We start from the raw sequence: 19,614 nt of genomic DNA, 5'->3' as shown, positions 1-19,614 counted from the left end.
AAAGGCTGGGCAACTTGGCAGATAGCAAGGAAATGTAGCACCCGGTGCAATGCCGAAACCCGGGATTGAACCAGGGACCTTTAGATCTTCAGTCTAACGCTCTCCCAACTGAGCTATTTCGGCTGCTGAAAAACCCAATTGAAGTGACGATCGTTCAAAACTGAGATGACGAGCAATTTCTTCAGCCAGAGTGTGGTCAATCTCTTGAACAATTGTCGCCAAAGCTGTGGAAACAAATCACTGGGTGTCTTTAAGCCACAAATAGATATCTTCTTGCTTAATCAGGGATCAGCGTTATGGGGAGAAGGCAGCAAAATGAGGATGAGACACATATCAACCATCATTCAATGGCAGGGCACACTCCATGGACTGCATGGCCTAAATGTGTTGCGATGTCTTTTGGTCTGATGCCAGATCCATGCCCAATATTCTCCCCCAAATGTGCACTTCCCATCGCCTTTGATCAGGTTTCCGCCTTGCCCAAAGCACCAACAATCCCATAGCTAAACGTTGAATGGGACTCTTTTTCCTTGGCAGTTGTGATGGGTATTTGGATTGTTGCACTTTGTGTAAGTTGATTGTTGAGGTGGTGTTGCAGGGCTGGTGTTACAGTGGAAAGGAGAAGTGAAGTTGGTAGAAACGCTGAGCAGGGAAAAGAAGGCAAGGCAAGTAATGGTTTAAGCATGCTGAAAGTCAAAGGATGAGAATGTGAGGCAAAAGGCTGGGCAACTTGGCAGATAGCAAGGAAATGTAGCACCCTGTGCAATGCCGAAACTCGGGATTGAACCAGGGACCTTTAGATCTTCAGTCTAACGCTCGCCCAACTGAGCTATTTCGGCTGCTGCAAAACCTAATTGAAGTGACGATTGTTGAAAACTGAGATGACGAGCAATTTCTTCAGCCAGAGTGTGGTCAATCTCTTGAACAATTGTCGCCAAAGCTGTGGAAACAAATCACTGGGTGTCTTTAAGCCACAAATAGATATCTTCTTGCCTAATCAGGGATCAGCGTTATGGGGAGAAGGCAGCAAAATGAGGATGAGACACATATCAACCATCATTCAATGGCAGGGCACACTCCATGGACTGCATGGCCGAAATGTGTTGCGATGTCTTTTGGTCTGATGCCAGATCCATGCCCAATATTCTCCCCCAAATGTGCACTTCCCATCGCCTTTGATCAGGTTTCCGCCTTGCCCAAAGCACCAACAATCCCATAGCTAAACGTTGAATGGGACTCTTTTTCCTTGGCAGTTGTGATGGGTATTTGGATTGTTGCACTTTGTGTAAGTTGATTGTTGAGGTGGTGTTGCAGGGCTGGTGTTACAGTGGAAAGGAGAAGTGAAGTTGGTAGAAACGCTGAGCAGGGAAAAGAAGGCAAGGCAAGTAATGGTTTAAGCATGCTGAAAGTCAAAGGATGAGAATGTGAGGCAAAAGGCTGGGCAACTTGGCAGATAGCAAGGAAATGTAGCACCCGGTGCAATGCCGAAACCCGGGATTGAACCAGGGACCTTTAGATCTTCAGTCTAACGCTCTCCCAACTGAGCTATTTCGGCTGCTGAAAAACCCAATTGAAGTGACGATCGTTCAAAACTGAGATGACGAGCAATTTCTTCAGCCAGAGTGTGGTCAATCTCTTGAACAATTGTCGCCAAAGCTGTGGAAACAAATCACTGGGTGTCTTTAAGCCACAAATAGATATCTTCTTGCTTAATCAGGGATCAGCGTTATGGGGTGAAGGCAGCAAAATGAGGATGAGACACATATCAGCCATCATTCAATGGCAGAGCACACTCCATGGACTGCATGGCCTCCTGAGGTGGTGTTGCAGGACGGGTGTTGCGATGTCTTTTGGTCTGATGCCAGATCCATGCCCAATATTCTCCCACAAATGTGCACTTCCCATCGCCTTTGATCAGGTTTCCGCCTTGCCCAAAGCACCAACAATCCCATAGCTAAACGTTGAATGGGACTCTTTTTCCTTGGCAGTTGTGATGGGTATTTGGATTGTTGCACTTTGTGTAAGTTGATTGTTGAGGTGGTGTTGCAGGGCTGGTGTTACAGTGGAAAGTAGAAGTGAAGTTGGTAGAAACGCTGAGCAGGGAAAAGAAGGCAAGGCAAGTAATGGTTTAAGCATGCTGAAAGTCAAAGGATGAGAATGTGAGGCAAAAGGCTGGGCAACTTGGCAGATAGCAAGGAAATGTAGCACCCGGTGCAATGCCGAAACCCGGGACCTTTAGATCTTCAGTCTAACGCTCTCCCAACTGAGCTATTTCGGCTGCTGAAAAACCCAATTGAAGTGACGATCGTTGAAAACTGAGATGACGAGCAATTTCTTCAGCCAGAGTGTGGTCAATCTCTTGAACAATTGTCGCCAAAGCTGTGGAAACAAATCACTGGGTGTCTTTAAGCCACAAATAGATATCTTCTTGCTTAATCAGGGATCAGCGTTATGGGGAGAAGGCAGCAAAATGAGGATGAGACACATATCAACCATCATTCAATGGCAGGGCACACTCCATGGACTGCATGGCCTAAATGTGTTGCGATGTCTTTGGTCTGATGCCAGATCCATGCCCAATATTCTCCCCCAAATGTGCACTTCCCATCGCCTTTGATCAGGTTTCCGCCTTGCCCAAAGCACCAACAATCCCATAGCTAAACGTTGAATGGGACTCTTTTTCCTTGGCAGTTGTGATGGGTATTTGGATTGTTGCACTTTGTGTAAGTTGATTGTTGAGGTGGTGTTGCAGGACGGGTGTTGCAGTGGAAAGGAGAAGTGAAGTTGGTAGAAACGCTGAGCAGGGAAAAGAAGGCAAGGCAAGTAATGGTTTAAGCATGCTGAAAGTCAAAGGATGAGAATGTGAGGCAAAAGGCTGGGCAACTTGGCAGATAGCAAGGAAATGTAGCACCCGGTGCAATGCCGAAACCCGGGATTGAACCAGGGACCTTTAGATCTTCAGTCTAACGCTCTCCCAACTGAGCTATTTCGGCTGCTGAAAAACCCAATTGAAGTGACGATCATTCAAAACTGAGATGACGAGCAATTTCTTCAGCCAGAGTGTGGTCAATCTCTTGAACAATTGTCGCCAAAGCTGTGGAAACAAATCACTGGGTGTCTTTAAGCCACAAATAGATATCTTCTTGCTTAATCAGGGATCAGCGTTATGGGGAGAAGGCAGCAAAATGAGGATGAGACACATATCAACCATCATTCAATGGCAGGGCACACTCCATGGACTGCATGGCCTAAATGTGTTGCGATGTCTTTTGGTCTGATGCCAGATCCATGCCCAATATTCTCCCCCAAATGTGCACTTCCCATCGCCTTTGATCAGGTTTCCGCCTTGCCCAAAGCACCAACAATCCCATAGCTAAACGTTGAATGGGACTCTTTTTCCTTGGCAGTTGTGATGGGTATTTGGATTGTTGCACTTTGTGTAAGTTGATTGTTGAGGTGGTGTTGCAGGACGGGTGTTGCAGTGGAAAGGAGAAGTGAAGTTGGTAGAAACGCTGAGCAGGGAAAAGAAGGCAAGGCAAGTAATGGTTTAAGCATGCTGAAAGTCAAAGGATGAGAATGTGAGGCAAAAGGCTGGGCAACTTGGCAGATAGCAAGGAAATGTAGCACCCGGTGCAATGCCGAAACCCGGGATTGAACCAGGGACCTTTAGATCTTCAGTCTAACGCTCTCCCAACTGAGCTATTTCGGCTGCTGAAAAACCCAATTGAAGTGACGATCGTTCAAAACTGAGATGACGAGCAATTTCTTCAGCCAGAGTGTGGTCAATCTCTTGAACAATTGTCGCCAAAGCTGTGGAAACAAATCACTGGGTGTCTTTAAGCCACAAATAGATATCTTCTTGCTTAATCAGGGATCAGCGTTATGGGGTGAAGGCAGCAAAATGAGGATGAGACACATATCAGCCATCATTCAATGGCAGAGCACACTCCATGGACTGCATGGCCTCCTGAGGTGGTGTTGCAGGACGGGTGTTGCGATGTCTTTTGGTCTGATGCCAGATCCATGCCCAATATTCTCCCCAAATGTGCACTTCCCACCGCCTACGATCAGGTTTCCGCCTTGCCCAAAGCACCAACAATCCCATAGCTAAACGTTGAATGGGACTCTTTTTCCTTGGCAGTTGTGATGGGTATTTGGATTGTTGCACTTTGTGTAAGTTGATCTTTGAGGTGGTGTTGCAGGACGGGTGTTGCAGTGGAAAGGAGAAGTGAAGTTGGTAGAAACGCTGAGCAGGGAAAAGAAGGCAAGGCAAGTAATAGTTTAAGCGTGCTGAAAGTCAAGGGATGAGAATGTGAGGCAAAAGGCTGGGCGACTTGGCAGATAGCAAGGAAATGTAGCACCCGGTGCAATGCCGAAACCCGGGATTGAACCAGGGACCTTTAGATCTTCAGTCTAACGCTCTCCCAACTGAGCTATTTCGGCTGCTGAAAAACCCAATTGAAGTGACGATCATTCAAAACTGAGATGACGAGCAATTTCTTCAGCCAGAGTGTGGTCAATCTCTTGAACAATTGTCGCCAAAGCTGTGGAAACAAATCACTGGGTGTCTTTAAGCCACAAATAGATATCTTCTTGCTTAATCAGGGATCAGCGTTATGGGGAGAAGGCAGCAAAATGAGGATGAGACACATATCAACCATCATTCAATGGCAGGGCACACTCCATGGACTGCATGGCCTAAATGTGTTGCGATGTCTTTTGGTCTGATGCCAGATCCATGCCCAATATTCTCCCACAAATGTGCACTTCCCATCGCCTTTGATCAGGTTTCCGCCTTGCCCAAAGCACCAACAATCCCATAGCTAAACGTTGAATGGGACTCTTTTTCCTTGGCAGTTGTGATGGGTATTTGGATTGTTGCACTTTGTGTAAGTTGATTGTTGAGGTGGTGTTGCAGGACGGGTGTTGCAGTGGAAAGGAGAAGTGAAGTTGGTAGAAACGCTGAGCAGGGAAAAGAAGGCAAGGCAAGTAATGGTTTAAGCATGCTGAAAGTCAAAGGATGAGAATGTGAGGCAAAAGGCTGGGCAACTTGGCAGATAGCAAGGAAATGTAGCACCCGGTGCAATGCCGAAACCCGGGACCTTTAGATCTTCAGTCTAACGCTCTCCCAACTGAGCTATTTCGGCTGCTGAAAAACCCAATTGAAGTGACGATCGTTGAAAACTGAGATGACGAGCAATTTCTTCAGCCAGAGTGTGGTCAATCTCTTGAACAATTGTCGCCAAAGCTGTGGAAACAAATCACTGGGTGTCTTTAAGCCACAAATAGATATCTTCTTGCTTAATCAGGGATCAGCGTTATGGGGAGAAGGCAGCAAAATGAGGATGAGACACATATCAACCATCATTCAATGGCAGGGCACACTCCATGGACTGCATGGCCTAAATGTGTTGCGATGTCTTTGGTCTGATGCCAGATCCATGCCCAATATTCTCCCACAAATGTGCACTTCCCATCGCCTTTGATCAGGTTTCCGCCTTGCCCAAAGCACCAACAATCCCATAGCTAAACGTTGAATGGGACTCTTTTTCCTTGGCAGTTGTGATGGGTATTTGGATTGTTGCACTTTGTGTAAGTTGATTGTTGAGGTGGTGTTGCAGGACGGGTGTTGCAGTGGAAAGGAGAAGTGAAGTTGGTAGAAACGCTGAGCAGGGAAAAGAAGGCAAGGCAAGTAATGGTTTAAGCATGCTGAAAGTCAAAGGATGAGAATGTGAGGCAAAAGGCTGGGCAACTTGGCAGATAGCAAGGAAATGTAGCACCCGGTGCAATGCCGAAACCCGGGATTGAACCAGGGACCTTTAGATCTTCAGTCTAACGCTCTCCCAACTGAGCTATTTCAGCTGCTGAAAAACCCAATTGAAGTGACGATCGTTGAAAACTGAGATGACGAGCAATTTCTTCAGCCAGAGTGTGGTCAATCTCTTGAACAATTGTCGCCAAAGCTGTGGAAACAAATCACTGGGTGTCTTTAAGCCACAAATAGATATCTTCTTGCTTAATCAGGGATCAGCGTTATGGGGTGAAGGCAGCAAAATGAGGATGAGACACATATCAGCCAACATTCAATGGCAGAGCACACTCCATGGACTGCATGGCCTCCTGAGGTGGTGTTGCAGGACGGGTGTTGCGATGTCTTTTGGTCTGATGCCAGATCCATGCCCAATATTCTCCCCAAATGTGCACTTCCCACCGCCTACGATCAGGTTTCCGCCTTGCCCAAAGCACCAACAATCCCATAGCTAAACGTTGAATGGGACTCTTTTTCCTTGGCAGTTGTGATGGGTATTTGGATTGTTGCACTTTGTGTAAGTTGATCTTTGAGGTGGTGTTGCAGGACGGGTGTTGCAGTGGAAAGGAGAAGTGAAGTTGGTAGAAACGCTGAGCAGGGAAAAGAAGGCAAGGCAAGTAATAGTTTAAGCGTGCTGAAAGTCAAGGGATGAGAATGTGAGGCAAAAGGCTGGGCGACTTGGCAGATAGCAAGGAAATGTAGCACCCGGTGCAATGCCGAAACCCGGGATTGAACCAGGGACCTTTAGATCTTCAGTCTAACGCTCTCCCAACTGAGCTATTTCGGCTGCTGAAAAACCCAATTGCAGTGACGATCATTCAAAACTGAGATGACGAGCAATTTCTTCAGCCAGAGTGTGGTCAATCTCTTGAACAATTGTCGCCAAAGCTGTGGAAACAAATCACTGGGTGTCTTTAAGCCACAAATAGATATCTTCTTGCTTAATCAGGGATCAGCGTTATGGGGAGAAGGCAGCAAAATGAGGATGAGACACATATCAACCATCATTCAATGGCAGGGCACACTCCATGGACTGCATGGCCTAAATGTGTTGCGATGTCTTTTGGTCTGATGCCAGATCCATGCCCAATATTCTCCCACAAATGTGCACTTCCCATCGCCTTTGATCAGGTTTCCGCCTTGCCCAAAGCACCAACAATCCCATAGCTAAACGTTGAATGGGACTCTTTTTCCTTGGCAGTTGTGATGGGTATTTGGATTGTTGCACTTTGTGTAAGTTGATTGTTGAGGTGGTGTTGCAGGACGGGTGTTGCAGTGGAAAGGAGAAGTGAAGTTGGTAGAAACGCTGAGCAGGGAAAAGAAGGCAAGGCAAGTAATGGTTTAAGCATGCTGAAAGTCAAAGGATGAGAATGTGAGGCAAAAGGCTGGGCAACTTGGCAGATAGCAAGGAAATGTAGCACCCGGTGCAATGCCGAAACCCGGGATTGAACCAGGGACCTTTAGATCTTCAGTCTAACGCTCTCCCAACTGAGCTATTTCGGCTGCTGAAAAACCCAATTGAAGTGACGATCGTTCAAAACTGAGATGACGAGCAATTTCTTCAGCCAGAGTGTGGTCAATCTCTTGAACAATTGTCGCCAAAGCTGTGGAAACAAATCACTGGGTGTCTTTAAGCCACAAATAGATATCTTCTTGCTTAATCAGGGATCAGCGTTATGGGGTGAAGGCAGCAAAATGAGGATGAGACACATATCAGCCATCATTCAATGGCAGAGCACACTCCATGGACTGCATGGCCTCCTGAGGTGGTGTTGCAGGACGGGTGTTGCGATGTCTTTTGGTCTGATGCCAGATCCATGCCCAATATTCTCCCACAAATGTGCACTTCCCATCGCCTTTGATCAGGTTTCCGCCTTGCCCAAAGCACCAACAATCCCATAGCTAAACGTTGAATGGGACTCTTTTTCCTTGGCAGTTGTGATGGGTATTTGGATTGTTGCACTTTGTGTAAGTTGATTGTTGAGGTGGTGTTGCAGGGCTGGTGTTACAGTGGAAAGTAGAAGTGAAGTTGGTAGAAACGCTGAGCAGGGAAAAGAAGGCAAGGCAAGTAATGGTTTAAGCATGCTGAAAGTCAAAGGATGAGAATGTGAGGCAAAAGGCTGGGCAACTTGGCAGATAGCAAGGAAATGTAGCACCCGGTGCAATGCCGAAACCCGGGACCTTTAGATCTTCAGTCTAACGCTCTCCCAACTGAGCTATTTCGGCTGCTGAAAAACCCAATTGAAGTGACGATCGTTGAAAACTGAGATGACGAGCAATTTCTTCAGCCAGAGTGTGGTCAATCTCTTGAACAATTGTCGCCAAAGCTGTGGAAACAAATCACTGGGTGTCTTTAAGCCACAAATAGATATCTTCTTGCTTAATCAGGGATCAGCGTTATGGGGAGAAGGCAGCAAAATGAGGATGAGACACATATCAACCATCATTCAATGGCAGGGCACACTCCATGGACTGCATGGCCTAAATGTGTTGCGATGTCTTTGGTCTGATGCCAGATCCATGCCCAATATTCTCCCCCAAATGTGCACTTCCCATCGCCTTTGATCAGGTTTCCGCCTTGCCCAAAGCACCAACAATCCCATAGCTAAACGTTGAATGGGACTCTTTTTCCTTGGCAGTTGTGATGGGTATTTGGATTGTTGCACTTTGTGTAAGTTGATTGTTGAGGTGGTGTTGCAGGACGGGTGTTGCAGTGGAAAGGAGAAGTGAAGTTGGTAGAAACGCTGAGCAGGGAAAAGAAGGCAAGGCAAGTAATGGTTTAAGCATGCTGAAAGTCAAAGGATGAGAATGTGAGGCAAAAGGCTGGGCAACTTGGCAGATAGCAAGGAAATGTAGCACCCGGTGCAATGCCGAAACCCGGGATTGAACCAGGGACCTTTAGATCTTCAGTCTAACGCTCTCCCAACTGAGCTATTTCAGCTGCTGAAAAGCCCAATTGAAGTGACGATCGTTCAAAACTGAGATGACGAGCAATTTCTTCAGCCAGAGTGTGGTCAATCTCTTGAACAATTGTCGCCAAAGCTGTGGAAACAAATCACTGGGTGTCTTTAAGCCACAAATAGATATCTTCTTGCTTAATCAGGGATCAGCGTTATGGGGTGAAGGCAGCAAAATGAGGATGAGACACATATCAGCCATCATTCAATGGCAGAGCACACTCCATGGACTGCATGGCCTCCTGAGGTGGTGTTGCAGGACGGGTGTTGCGATGTCTTTTGGTCTGATGCCAGATCCATGCCCAATATTCTCCCCAAATGTGCACTTCCCATCGCCTTTGATCAGGTTTCCGCCTTGCCCAAAGCACCAACAATCCCATAGCTAAACGTTGAATGGGACTCTTTTTCCTTGGCAGTTGTGATGGGTATTTGGATTGTTGCACTTTGTGTAAGTTGATTGTTGAGGTGGTGTTGCAGGGCTGGTGTTACAGTGGAAAGGAGAAGTGAAGTTGGTAGAAACGCTGAGCAGGGAAAAGAAGGCAAGGCAAGTAATGGTTTAAGCATGCTGAAAGTCAAAGGATGAGAATGTGAGGCAAAAGGCTGGGCAACTTGGCAGATAGCAAGGAAATGTAGCACCCGGTGCAATGCCGAAACCCGGGACCTTTAGATCTTCAGTCTAACGCTCTCCCAACTGAGCTATTTCGGCTGCTGAAAAACCCAATTGAAGTGACGATTGTTGAAAACTGAGATGACGAGCAATTTCTTCAGCCAGAGTGTGGTCAATCTCTTGAACAATTGTCGCCAAAGCTGTGGAAACAAATCACTGGGTGTCTTTAAGCCACAAATAGATATCTTCTTGCTTAATCAGGGATCAGCGTTATGGGGAGAAGGCAGCAAAATGAGGATGAGACACATATCAACCATCATTCAATGGCAGGGCACACTCCATGGACTGCATGGCCTAAATGTGTTGCGATGTCTTTGGTCTGATGCCAGATCCATGCCCAATATTCTCCCCCAAATGTGCACTTCCCATCGCCTTTGATCAGGTTTCCGCCTTGCCCAAAGCACCAACAATCCCATAGCTAAACGTTGAATGGGACTCTTTTTCCTTGGCAGTTGTGATGGGTATTTGGATTGTTGCACTTTGTGTAAGTTGATTGTTGAGGTGGTGTTGCAGGACGGGTGTTGCAGTGGAAAGGAGAAGTGAAGTTGGTAGAAACGCTGAGCAGGGAAAAGAAGGCAAGGCAAGTAATGGTTTAAGCATGCTGAAAGTCAAAGGATGAGAATGTGAGGCAAAAGGCTGGGCAACTTGGCAGATAGCAAGGAAATGTAGCACCCGGTGCAATGCCGAAACCCGGGATTGAACCAGGGACCTTTAGATCTTCAGTCTAACGCTCTCCCAACTGAGCTATTTCAGCTGCTGAAAAACCCAATTGAAGTGACGATCGTTCAAAACTGAGATGACGAGCAATTTCTTCAGCCAGAGTGTGGTCAATCTCTTGAACAATTGTCGCCAAAGCTGTGGAAACAAATCACTGGGTGTCTTTAAGCCACAAATAGATATCTTCTTGCTTAATCAGGGATCAGCGTTATGGGGTGAAGGCAGCAAAATGAGGATGAGACACATATCAGCCATCATTCAATGGCAGAGCACACTCCATGGACTGCATGGCCTCCTGAGGTGGTGTTGCAGGACGGGTGTTGCGATGTCTTTTGGTCTGATGCCAGATCCATGCCCAATATTCTCCCCAAATGTGCACTTCCCATCGCCTTTGATCAGGTTTCCGCCTTGCCCAAAGCACCAACAATCCCATAGCTAAACGTTGAATGGGACTCTTTTTCCTTGGCAGTTGTGATGGGTATTTGGATTGTTGCACTTTGTGTAAGTTGATTGTTGAGGTGGTGTTGCAGGGCTGGTGTTACAGTGGAAAGGAGAAGTGAAGTTGGTAGAAACGCTGAGCAGGGAAAAGAAGGCAAGGCAAGTAATGGTTTAAGCATGCTGAAAGTCAAAGGATGAGAATGTGAGGCAAAAGGCTGGGCAACTTGGCAGATAGCAAGGAAATGTAGCACCCGGTGCAATGCCGAAACCCGGGACCTTTAGATCTTCAGTCTAACGCTCTCCCAACTGAGCTATTTCGGCTGCTGAAAAACCCAATTGAAGTGACGATTGTTGAAAACTGAGATGACGAGCAATTTCTTCAGCCAGAGTGTGGTCAATCTCTTGAACAATTGTCGCCAAAGCTGTGGAAACAAATCACTGGGTGTCTTTAAGCCACAAATAGATATCTTCTTGCTTAATCAGGGATCAGCGTTATGGGGAGAAGGCAGCAAAATGAGGATGAGACACATATCAACCATCATTCAATGGCAGGGCACACTCCATGGACTGCATGGCCTAAATGTGTTGCGATGTCTTTGGTCTGATGCCAGATCCATGCCCAATATTCTCCCCCAAATGTGCACTTCCCATCGCCTTTGATCAGGTTTCCGCCTTGCCCAAAGCACCAACAATCCCATAGCTAAACGTTGAATGGGACTCTTTTTCCTTGGCAGTTGTGATGGGTATTTGGATTGTTGCACTTTGTGTAAGTTGATTGTTGAGGTGGTGTTGCAGGACGGGTGTTGCAGTGGAAAGGAGAAGTGAAGTTGGTAGAAACGCTGAGCAGGGAAAAGAAGGCAAGGCAAGTAATGGTTTAAGCATGCTGAAAGTCAAAGGATGAGAATGTGAGGCAAAAGGCTGGGCAACTTGGCAGATAGCAAGGAAATGTAGCACCCGGTGCAATGCCAAAACCCGGGATTGAACCAGGGACCTTTAGATCTTCAGTCTAACGCTCTCCCAACTGAGCTATTTCAGCTGCTGAAAAACCCAATTGAAGTGACGATCATTCAAAACTGAGATGACGAGCAATTTCTTCAGCCAGAGTGTGGTCAATCTCTTGAACAATTGTCGCCAAAGCTGTGGAAACAAATCACTGGGTGTCTTTAAGCCACAAATAGATATCTTCTTGCTTAATCAGGGATCAGCGTTATGGGGAGAAGGCAGCAAAATGAGGATGAGACACATATCAACCATCATTCAATGGCAGGGCACACTCCATGGACTGCATGGCCTAAATGTGTTGCGATGTCTTTTGGTCTGATGCCAGATCCATGCCCAATATTCTCCCCCAAATGTGCACTTCCCATCGCCTTTGATCAGGTTTCCGCCTTGCCCAAAGCACCAACAATCCCATAGCTAAACGTTGAATGGGACTCTTTTTCCTTGGCAGTTGTGATGGGTATTTGGATTGTTGCACTTTGTGTAAGTTGATTGTTGAGGTGGTGTTGCAGGACGGGTGTTGCAGTGGAAAGGAGAAGTGAAGTTGGTAGAAACGCTGAGCAGGGAAAAGAAGGCAAGGCAAGTAATGGTTTAAGCATGCTGAAAGTCAAAGGATGAGAATGTGAGGCAAAAGGCTGGGCAACTTGGCAGATAGCAAGGAAATGTAGCACCCGGTGCAATGCCGAAACCCGGGATTGAACCAGGGACCTTTAGATCTTCAGTCTAACGCTCTCCCAACTGAGCTATTTCGGCTGCTGAACAACCCAATTGAAGTGACGATCGTTCAAAACTGAGATGACGAGCAATTTCTTCAGCCAGAGTGTGGTCAATCTCTTGAACAATTGTCGCCAAAGCTGTGGAAACAAATCACTGGGTGTCTTTAAGCCACAAATAGATATCTTCTTGCTTAATCAGGGATCAGCGTTATGGGGTGAAGGCAGCAAAATGAGGATGAGACACATATCAGCCATCATTCAATGGCAGAGCACACTCCATGGACTGCATGGCCTCCTGAGGTGGTGTTGCAGGACGGGTGTTGCGATGTCTTTTGGTCTGATGCCAGATCCATGCCCAATATTCTCCCACAAATGTGCACTTCCCATCGCCTTTGATCAGGTTTCCGCCTTGCCCAAAGCACCAACAATCCCATAGCTAAACGTTGAATGGGACTCTTTTTCCTTGGCAGTTGTGATGGGTATTTGGATTGTTGCACTTTGTGTAAGTTGATTGTTGAGGTGGTGTTGCAGGGCTGGTGTTACAGTGGAAAGTAGAAGTGAAGTTGGTAGAAACGCTGAGCAGGGAAAAGAAGGCAAGGCAAGTAATGGTTTAAGCATGCTGAAAGTCAAAGGATGAGAATGTGAGGCAAAAGGCTGGGCAACTTGGCAGATAGCAAGGAAATGTAGCACCCGGTGCAATGCCGAAACCCGGGACCTTTAGATCTTCAGTCTAACGCTCTCCCAACTGAGCTATTTCGGCTGCTGAAAAACCCAATTGAAGTGACGATCGTTGAAAACTGAGATGACGAGCAATTTCTTCAGCCAGAGTGTGGTCAATCTCTTGAACAATTGTCGCCAAAGCTGTGGAAACAAATCACTGGGTGTCTTTAAGCCACAAATAGATATCTTCTTGCTTAATCAGGGATCAGCGTTATGGGGAGAAGGCAGCAAAATGAGGATGAGACACATATCAACCATCATTCAATGGCAGGGCACACTCCATGGACTGCATGGCCTAAATGTGTTGCGATGTCTTTGGTCTGATGCCAGATCCATGCCCAATATTCTCCCCCAAATGTGCACTTCCCATCGCCTTTGATCAGGTTTCCGCCTTGCCCAAAGCACCAACAATCCCATAGCTAAACGTTGAATGGGACTCTTTTTCCTTGGCAGTTGTGATGGGTATTTGGATTGTTGCACTTTGTGTAAGTTGATTGTTGAGGTGGTGTTGCAGGACGGGTGTTGCAGTGGAAAGGAGAAGTGAAGTTGGTAGAAACGCTGAGCAGGGAAAAGAAGGCAAGGCAAGTAATGGTTTAAGCATGCTGAAAGTCAAAGGATGAGAATGTGAGGCAAAAGGCTGGGCAACTTGGCAGATAGCAAGGAAATGTAGCACCCGGTGCAATGCCGAAACCCGGGATTGAACCAGGGACCTTTAGATCTTCAGTCTAACGCTCTCCCAACTGAGCTATTTCGGCTGCTGAAAAACCCAATTGAAGTGACGATCGTTCAAAACTGAGATGACGAGCAATTTCTTCAGCCAGAGTGTGGTCAATCTCTTGAACAATTGTCGCCAAAGCTGTGGAAACAAATCACTGGGTGTCTTTAAGCCACAAATAGATATCTTCTTGCTTAATCAGGGATCAGCGTTATGGGGTGAAGGCAGCAAAATGAGGATGAGACACATATCAGCCATCATTCAATGGCAGAGCACACTCCATGGACTGCATGGCCTCCTGAGGTGGTGTTGCAGGACGGGTGTTGCGATGTCTTTTGGTCTGATGCCAGATCCATGCCCAATATTCTCCCCAAATGTGCACTTCCCACCGCCTACGATCAGGTTTCCGCCTTGCCCAAAGCACCAACAATCCCATAGCTAAACGTTGAATGGGACTCTTTTTCCTTGGCAGTTGTGATGGGTATTTGGATTGTTGCACTTTGTGTAAGTTGATCTTTGAGGTGGTGTTGCAGGACGGGTGTTGCAGTGGAAAGGAGAAGTGAAGTTGGTAGAAACGCTGAGCAGGGAAAAGAAGGCAAGGCAAGTAATAGTTTAAGCGTGCTGAAAGTCAAGGGATGAGAATGTGAGGCAAAAGGCTGGGCGACTTGGCAGATAGCAAGGAAATGTAGCACCCGGTGCAATGCCGAAACCCGGGACCTTTAGATCTTCAGTCTAACGCTCTCCCAACTGAGCTATTTCGGCTGCTGAAAAACCCAATTGAAGTGACGATTGTTGAAAACTGAGATGACGAGCAATTTCTTCAGCCAGAGTGTGGTCAATCTCTTGAACAATTGTCGCCAAAGCTGTGGAAACAAATCACTGGGTGTCTTTAAGCCACAAATAGATATCTTCTTGCTTAATCAGGGATCAGCGTTATGGGGAGAAGGCAGCAAAATGAGGATGAGACACATATCAACCATCATTCAATGGCAGGGCACACTCCATGGACTGCATGGCCTAAATGTGTTGCGATGTCTTTGGTCTGATGCCAGATCCATGCCCAATATTCTCCCCCAAATGTGCACTTCCCATCGCCTTTGATCAGGTTTCCGCCTTGCCCAAAGCACCAACAATCCCATAGCTAAACGTTGAATGGGACTCTTTTTCCTTGGCAGTTGTGATGGGTATTTGGATTGTTGCACTTTGTGTAAGTTGATTGTTGAGGTGGTGTTGCAGGACGGGTGTTGCAGTGGAAAGGAGAAGTGAAGTTGGTAGAAACGCTGAGCAGGGAAAAGAAGGCAAGGCAAGTAATAGTTTAAGCGTGCTGAAAGTCAAGGGATGAGAATGTGAGGCAAAAGGCTGGGCGACTTGGCAGATAGCAAGGAAATGTAGCACCCGGTGCAATGCCGAAACCCGGGACCTTTAGATCTTCAGTCTAACGCTCTCCCAACTGAGCTATTTCGGCTGCTGAAAAACCCAATTGAAGTGACGATTGTTGAAAACTGAGATGACGAGCAATTTCTTCAGCCAGAGTGTGGTCAATCTCTTGAACAATTGTCGCCAAAGCTGTGGAAACAAATCACTGGGTGTCTTTAAGCCACAAATAGATATCTTCTTGCTTAATCAGGGATCAGCGTTATGGGGAGAAGGCAGCAAAATGAGGATGAGACACATATCAACCATCATTCAATGGCAGGGCACACTCCATGGACTGCATGGCCTAAATGTGTTGCGATGTCTTTGGTCTGATGCCAGATCCATGCCCAATATTCTCCCCCAAATGTGCACTTCCCATCGCCTTTGATCAGGTTTCCGCCTTGCCCAAAGCACCAACAATCCCATAGCTAAACGTTGAATGGGACTCTTTTTCCTTGGCAGTTGTGATGGGTATTTGGATTGTTGCACTTTGTGTAAGTTGATTGTTGAGGTGGTGTTGCAGGACGGGTGTTGCAGTGGAAAGGAGAAGTGAAGTTGGTAGAAACGCTGAGCAGGGAAAAGAAGGCAAGGCAAGTAATGGTTTAAGCATGCTGAAAGTCAAAGGATGAGAATGTGAGGCAAAAGGCTGGGCAACTTGGCAGATAGCAAGGAAATGTAGCACCCGGTGCAATGCCGAAACCCGGGATTGAACCAGGGACCTTTAGATCTTCAGTCTAACGCTCTCCCAACTGAGCTATTTCAGCTGCTGAAAAACCCAATTGAAGTGACGATCATTCAAAACTGAGATGACGAGCAATTTCTTCAGCCAGAGTGTGGTCAATCTCTTGAACAATTGTCGCCAAAGCTGTGGAAACAAATCACTGGGTGTCTTTAAGCCACAAATAGATATCTTCTTGCTTAATCAGGGATCAGCGTTATGGGGAGAAGGCAGCAAAATGAGGATGAGACACATATCAACCATCATTCAATGGCAGGGCACACTCCATGGACTGCATGGCCTAAATGTGTTGCGATGTCTTTTGGTCTGATGCCAGATCCATGCCCAATATTCTCCCCCAAATGTGCACTTCCCATCGCCTTTGATCAGGTTTCCGCCTTGCCCAAAGCACCAACAATCCCATAGCTAAACGTTGAATGGGACTCTTTTTCCTTGGCAGTTGTGATGGGTATTTGGATTGTTGCACTTTGTGTAAGTTGATTGTTGAGGTGGTGTTGCAGGACGGGTGTTGCAGTGGAAAGGAGAAGTGAAGTTGGTAGAAACGCTGAGCAGGGAAAAGAAGGCAAGGCAAGTAATGGTTTAAGCATGCTGAAAGTCAAAGGATGAGAATGTGAGGCAAAAGGCTGGGCAACTTGGCAGATAGCAAGGAAATGTAGCACCCGGTGCAATGCCGAAACCCGGGATTGAACCAGGGACCTTTAGATCTTCAGTCTAACGCTCTCCCAACTGAGCTATTTCGGCTGCTGAAAAACCCAATTGAAGTGACGATCGTTCAAAACTGAGATGACGAGCAATTTCTTCAGCCAGAGTGTGGTCAATCTCTTGAACAATTGTCGCCAAAGCTGTGGAAACAAATCACTGGGTGTCTTTAAGCCACAAATAGATATCTTCTTGCTTAATCAGGGATCAGCGTTATGGGGTGAAGGCAGCAAAATGAGGATGAGACACATATCAGCCATCATTCAATGGCAGAGCACACTCCATGGACTGCATGGCCTCCTGAGGTGGTGTTGCAGGACGGGTGTTGCGATGTCTTTTGGTCTGATGCCAGATCCATGCCCAATATTCTCCCACAAATGTGCACTTCCCATCGCCTTTGATCAGGTTTCCGCCTTGCCCAAAGCACCAACAATCCCATAGCTAAACGTTGAATGGGACTCTTTTTCCTTGGCAGTTGTGATGGGTATTTGGATTGTTGCACTTTGTGTAAGTTGATTGTTGAGGTGGTGTTGCAGGGCTGGTGTTACAGTGGAAAGTAGAAGTGAAGTTGGTAGAAACGCTGAGCAGGGAAAAGAAGGCAAGGCAAGTAATGGTTTAAGCATGCTGAAAGTCAAAGGATGAGAATGTGAGGCAAAAGGCTGGGCAACTTGGCAGATAGCAAGGAAATGTAGCACCCGGTGCAATGCCGAAACCCGGGACCTTTAGATCTTCAGTCTAACGCTCTCCCAACTGAGCTATTTCGGCTGCTGAAAAACCCAATTGAAGTGACGATCGTTGAAAACTGAGATGACGAGCAATTTCTTCAGCCAGAGTGTGGTCAATCTCTTGAACAATTGTCGCCAAAGCTGTGGAAACAAATCACTGGGTGTCTTTAAGCCACAAATAGATATCTTCTTGCTTAATCAGGGATCAGCGTTATGGGGAGAAGGCAGCAAAATGAGGATGAGACACATATCAACCATCATTCAATGGCAGGGCACACTCCATGGACTGCATGGCCTAAATGTGTTGCGATGTCTTTTGGTCTGATGCCAGATCCATGCCCAATATTCTCCCCCAAATGTGCACTTCCCATCGCCTTTGATCAGGTTTCCGCCTTGCCCAAAGCACCAACAATCCCATAGCTAAACGTTGAATGGGACTCTTTTTCCTTGGCAGTTGTGATGGGTATTTGGATTGTTGCACTTTGTGTAAGTTGATTGTTGAGGTGGTGTTGCAGGACGGGTGTTGCAGTGGAAAGGAGAAGTGAAGTTGGTAGAAACGCTGAGCAGGGAAAAGAAGGCAAGGCAAGTAATGGTTTAAGCATGCTGAAAGTCAAAGGATGAGAATGTGAGGCAAAAGGCTGGGCAACTTGGCAGATAGCAAGGAAATGTAGCACCCGGTGCAATGCCGAAACCCAGGATTGAACCAGGGACCTTTAGATCTTCAGTCTAACGCTCTCCCAACTGAGCTATTTCAGCTGCTGAAAAACCCAATTGAAGTGACGATCGTTGAAAACTGAGATGACGAGCAATTTCTTCAGCCAGAGTGTGGTCAATCTCTTGAACAATTGTCGCCAAAGCTGTGGAAACAAATCACTGGGTGTCTTTAAGCCACAAATAGATATCTTCTTGCTTAATCAGGGATCAGCGTTATGGGGTGAAGGCAGCAAAATGAGGATGAGACACATATCAGCCATCATTCAATGGCAGAGCACACTCCATGGACTGCATGGCCTCCTGAGGTGGTGTTGCAGGACGGGTGTTGCGATGTCTTTTGGTCTGATGCCAGATCCATGCCCAATATTCTCCCCAAATGTGCACTTCCCACCGCCTACGATCAGGTTTCCGCCTTGCCCAAAGCACCAACAATCCCATAGCTAAACGTTGAATGGGACTCTTTTTCCTTGGCAGTTGTGATGGGTATTTGGATTGTTGCACTTTGTGTAAGTTGATCTTTGAGGTGGTGTTGCAGGACGGGTGTTGCAGTGGAAAGGAGAAGTGAAGTTGGTAGAAACGCTGAGCAGGGAAAAGAAGGCAAGGCAAGTAATAGTTTAAGCGTGCTGAAAGTCAAGGGATGAGAATGTGAGGCAAAAGGCTGGGCGACTTGGCAGATAGCAAGGAAATGTAGCACCCTGTGCAATGCCGAAACCCGGGATTGAACCAGGGACCTTTAGATCTTCAGTCTAATGCTCTCCCAACTGAGCTATTTCAGCTGCTGAAAATCTCAATTGAAGTGACGATCGTTGAAAACTGAGATGACGAGCAATTTCTTCAGCTACAGTGTGGTCAATCTCTTGAACAATTGTCGCCGAAGCTGTGGAAACAAATCACTGGGTGTCTTTAAGCCACAAATAGATATCTTCTTGCTTAATCAGGGATCAGCGTTATGGGGAGAAGGCAGCAAAATGAGGATGAGACACATATCAACCATTATTCAATGGCAGGGCACACTCCATGGACTGCATTGCCTAAATGTGTTGCGATTTCTTTTGGTCTGATGCCAGATCCATGCCCAATATTCTCCCCCAAATGTGCACTTCCCATCGCCTTTGATCAGGTTTCCGCCTTGCCCAAAGCACCAACAATCCCATAGCTAAACGTTGAATGGGACTCTTTTTCCTTGGCAGTTGTGATGGGTATTTGGATTATTGCACTTTGTGTAAGTTGATTGTTGAGGTGGTGTTGCAGGACGGGTGTTGCAGTGGAAAGGAGAAGTGAAGTTGGTAGAAACGCTGAGCAGGGAAAAGAAGGCAAGGCAAGTAATGGTTTAAGCATGCTGAAAGTCAAAGGATGAGAATGTGAGGCAGAGCATCGAGACAGAGAGCAACGAAATGCAATGTCAAAAGCCGGGATTGAACGAGGGACCTTTAGATCTTCAGTCTAACGCTCTCCCAACTGAGCTATTTCGGCTGTGAAGGACCCCCTTGAAGCGACGATCCTTGAAAACTGAGATGAGGAGCAATTTCTTCAGCCAGAATGTGGTCAATCTCTTGAGGTTTGTCGCCGAAGGCTGTGGAAAC

General features: G+C 46.7%; 19 non-coding genes across 19 annotated transcripts; all 19 read right to left on the bottom strand.

The window, feature by feature from the left end:
* Positions 1-50: 50 nt before the first annotated feature.
* On the bottom strand, positions 51-123 carry trnaf-gaa (transfer RNA phenylalanine (anticodon GAA)). The gene has a single exon. It is a non-coding gene; the product is annotated as a tRNA-Phe (tRNA).
* A 643-nt stretch (positions 124-766) lies between these two features.
* On the bottom strand, positions 767-839 carry trnaf-gaa (transfer RNA phenylalanine (anticodon GAA)). Its single transcript has one exon. It is a non-coding gene; the product is annotated as a tRNA-Phe (tRNA).
* Positions 840-1,482: 643 nt separating this feature from the next.
* trnaf-gaa (transfer RNA phenylalanine (anticodon GAA)) lies at positions 1,483-1,555 on the bottom strand. Its single transcript has one exon. It is a non-coding gene; the product is annotated as a tRNA-Phe (tRNA).
* Positions 1,556-2,920: 1,365 nt separating this feature from the next.
* trnaf-gaa (transfer RNA phenylalanine (anticodon GAA)) lies at positions 2,921-2,993 on the bottom strand. Its single transcript has one exon. It is a non-coding gene; the product is annotated as a tRNA-Phe (tRNA).
* Positions 2,994-3,636: 643 nt separating this feature from the next.
* Positions 3,637-3,709, bottom strand: trnaf-gaa (transfer RNA phenylalanine (anticodon GAA)). Its single transcript has one exon. It is a non-coding gene; the product is annotated as a tRNA-Phe (tRNA).
* A 661-nt stretch (positions 3,710-4,370) lies between these two features.
* On the bottom strand, positions 4,371-4,443 carry trnaf-gaa (transfer RNA phenylalanine (anticodon GAA)). The gene has a single exon. It is a non-coding gene; the product is annotated as a tRNA-Phe (tRNA).
* A 1,346-nt stretch (positions 4,444-5,789) lies between these two features.
* trnaf-gaa (transfer RNA phenylalanine (anticodon GAA)) lies at positions 5,790-5,862 on the bottom strand. The gene has a single exon. It is a non-coding gene; the product is annotated as a tRNA-Phe (tRNA).
* Positions 5,863-6,523: 661 nt separating this feature from the next.
* trnaf-gaa (transfer RNA phenylalanine (anticodon GAA)) lies at positions 6,524-6,596 on the bottom strand. The gene has a single exon. It is a non-coding gene; the product is annotated as a tRNA-Phe (tRNA).
* A 643-nt stretch (positions 6,597-7,239) lies between these two features.
* trnaf-gaa (transfer RNA phenylalanine (anticodon GAA)) lies at positions 7,240-7,312 on the bottom strand. Its single transcript has one exon. It is a non-coding gene; the product is annotated as a tRNA-Phe (tRNA).
* Positions 7,313-8,677: 1,365 nt separating this feature from the next.
* Positions 8,678-8,750, bottom strand: trnaf-gaa (transfer RNA phenylalanine (anticodon GAA)). Its single transcript has one exon. It is a non-coding gene; the product is annotated as a tRNA-Phe (tRNA).
* A 1,364-nt stretch (positions 8,751-10,114) lies between these two features.
* On the bottom strand, positions 10,115-10,187 carry trnaf-gaa (transfer RNA phenylalanine (anticodon GAA)). Its single transcript has one exon. It is a non-coding gene; the product is annotated as a tRNA-Phe (tRNA).
* A 1,364-nt stretch (positions 10,188-11,551) lies between these two features.
* Positions 11,552-11,624, bottom strand: trnaf-gaa (transfer RNA phenylalanine (anticodon GAA)). Its single transcript has one exon. It is a non-coding gene; the product is annotated as a tRNA-Phe (tRNA).
* Positions 11,625-12,267: 643 nt separating this feature from the next.
* trnaf-gaa (transfer RNA phenylalanine (anticodon GAA)) lies at positions 12,268-12,340 on the bottom strand. The gene has a single exon. It is a non-coding gene; the product is annotated as a tRNA-Phe (tRNA).
* A 1,365-nt stretch (positions 12,341-13,705) lies between these two features.
* trnaf-gaa (transfer RNA phenylalanine (anticodon GAA)) lies at positions 13,706-13,778 on the bottom strand. Its single transcript has one exon. It is a non-coding gene; the product is annotated as a tRNA-Phe (tRNA).
* Positions 13,779-15,845: 2,067 nt separating this feature from the next.
* trnaf-gaa (transfer RNA phenylalanine (anticodon GAA)) lies at positions 15,846-15,918 on the bottom strand. The gene has a single exon. It is a non-coding gene; the product is annotated as a tRNA-Phe (tRNA).
* Positions 15,919-16,561: 643 nt separating this feature from the next.
* trnaf-gaa (transfer RNA phenylalanine (anticodon GAA)) lies at positions 16,562-16,634 on the bottom strand. Its single transcript has one exon. It is a non-coding gene; the product is annotated as a tRNA-Phe (tRNA).
* A 1,366-nt stretch (positions 16,635-18,000) lies between these two features.
* On the bottom strand, positions 18,001-18,073 carry trnaf-gaa (transfer RNA phenylalanine (anticodon GAA)). Its single transcript has one exon. It is a non-coding gene; the product is annotated as a tRNA-Phe (tRNA).
* A 661-nt stretch (positions 18,074-18,734) lies between these two features.
* trnaf-gaa (transfer RNA phenylalanine (anticodon GAA)) lies at positions 18,735-18,807 on the bottom strand. Its single transcript has one exon. It is a non-coding gene; the product is annotated as a tRNA-Phe (tRNA).
* A 624-nt stretch (positions 18,808-19,431) lies between these two features.
* trnaf-gaa (transfer RNA phenylalanine (anticodon GAA)) lies at positions 19,432-19,504 on the bottom strand. The gene has a single exon. It is a non-coding gene; the product is annotated as a tRNA-Phe (tRNA).
* Positions 19,505-19,614: the final 110 nt, after the last annotated feature.

This window comes from Scyliorhinus torazame, chromosome 13 (genome assembly GCF_047496885.1).
Source record: "Scyliorhinus torazame isolate Kashiwa2021f chromosome 13, sScyTor2.1, whole genome shotgun sequence".
Lineage (NCBI taxonomy): Eukaryota > Metazoa > Chordata > Chondrichthyes > Carcharhiniformes > Scyliorhinidae > Scyliorhinus > Scyliorhinus torazame.
Note: the sequence above shows the minus strand (reverse complement) of the source record. Positions and strands in the feature narration are given on the sequence as shown.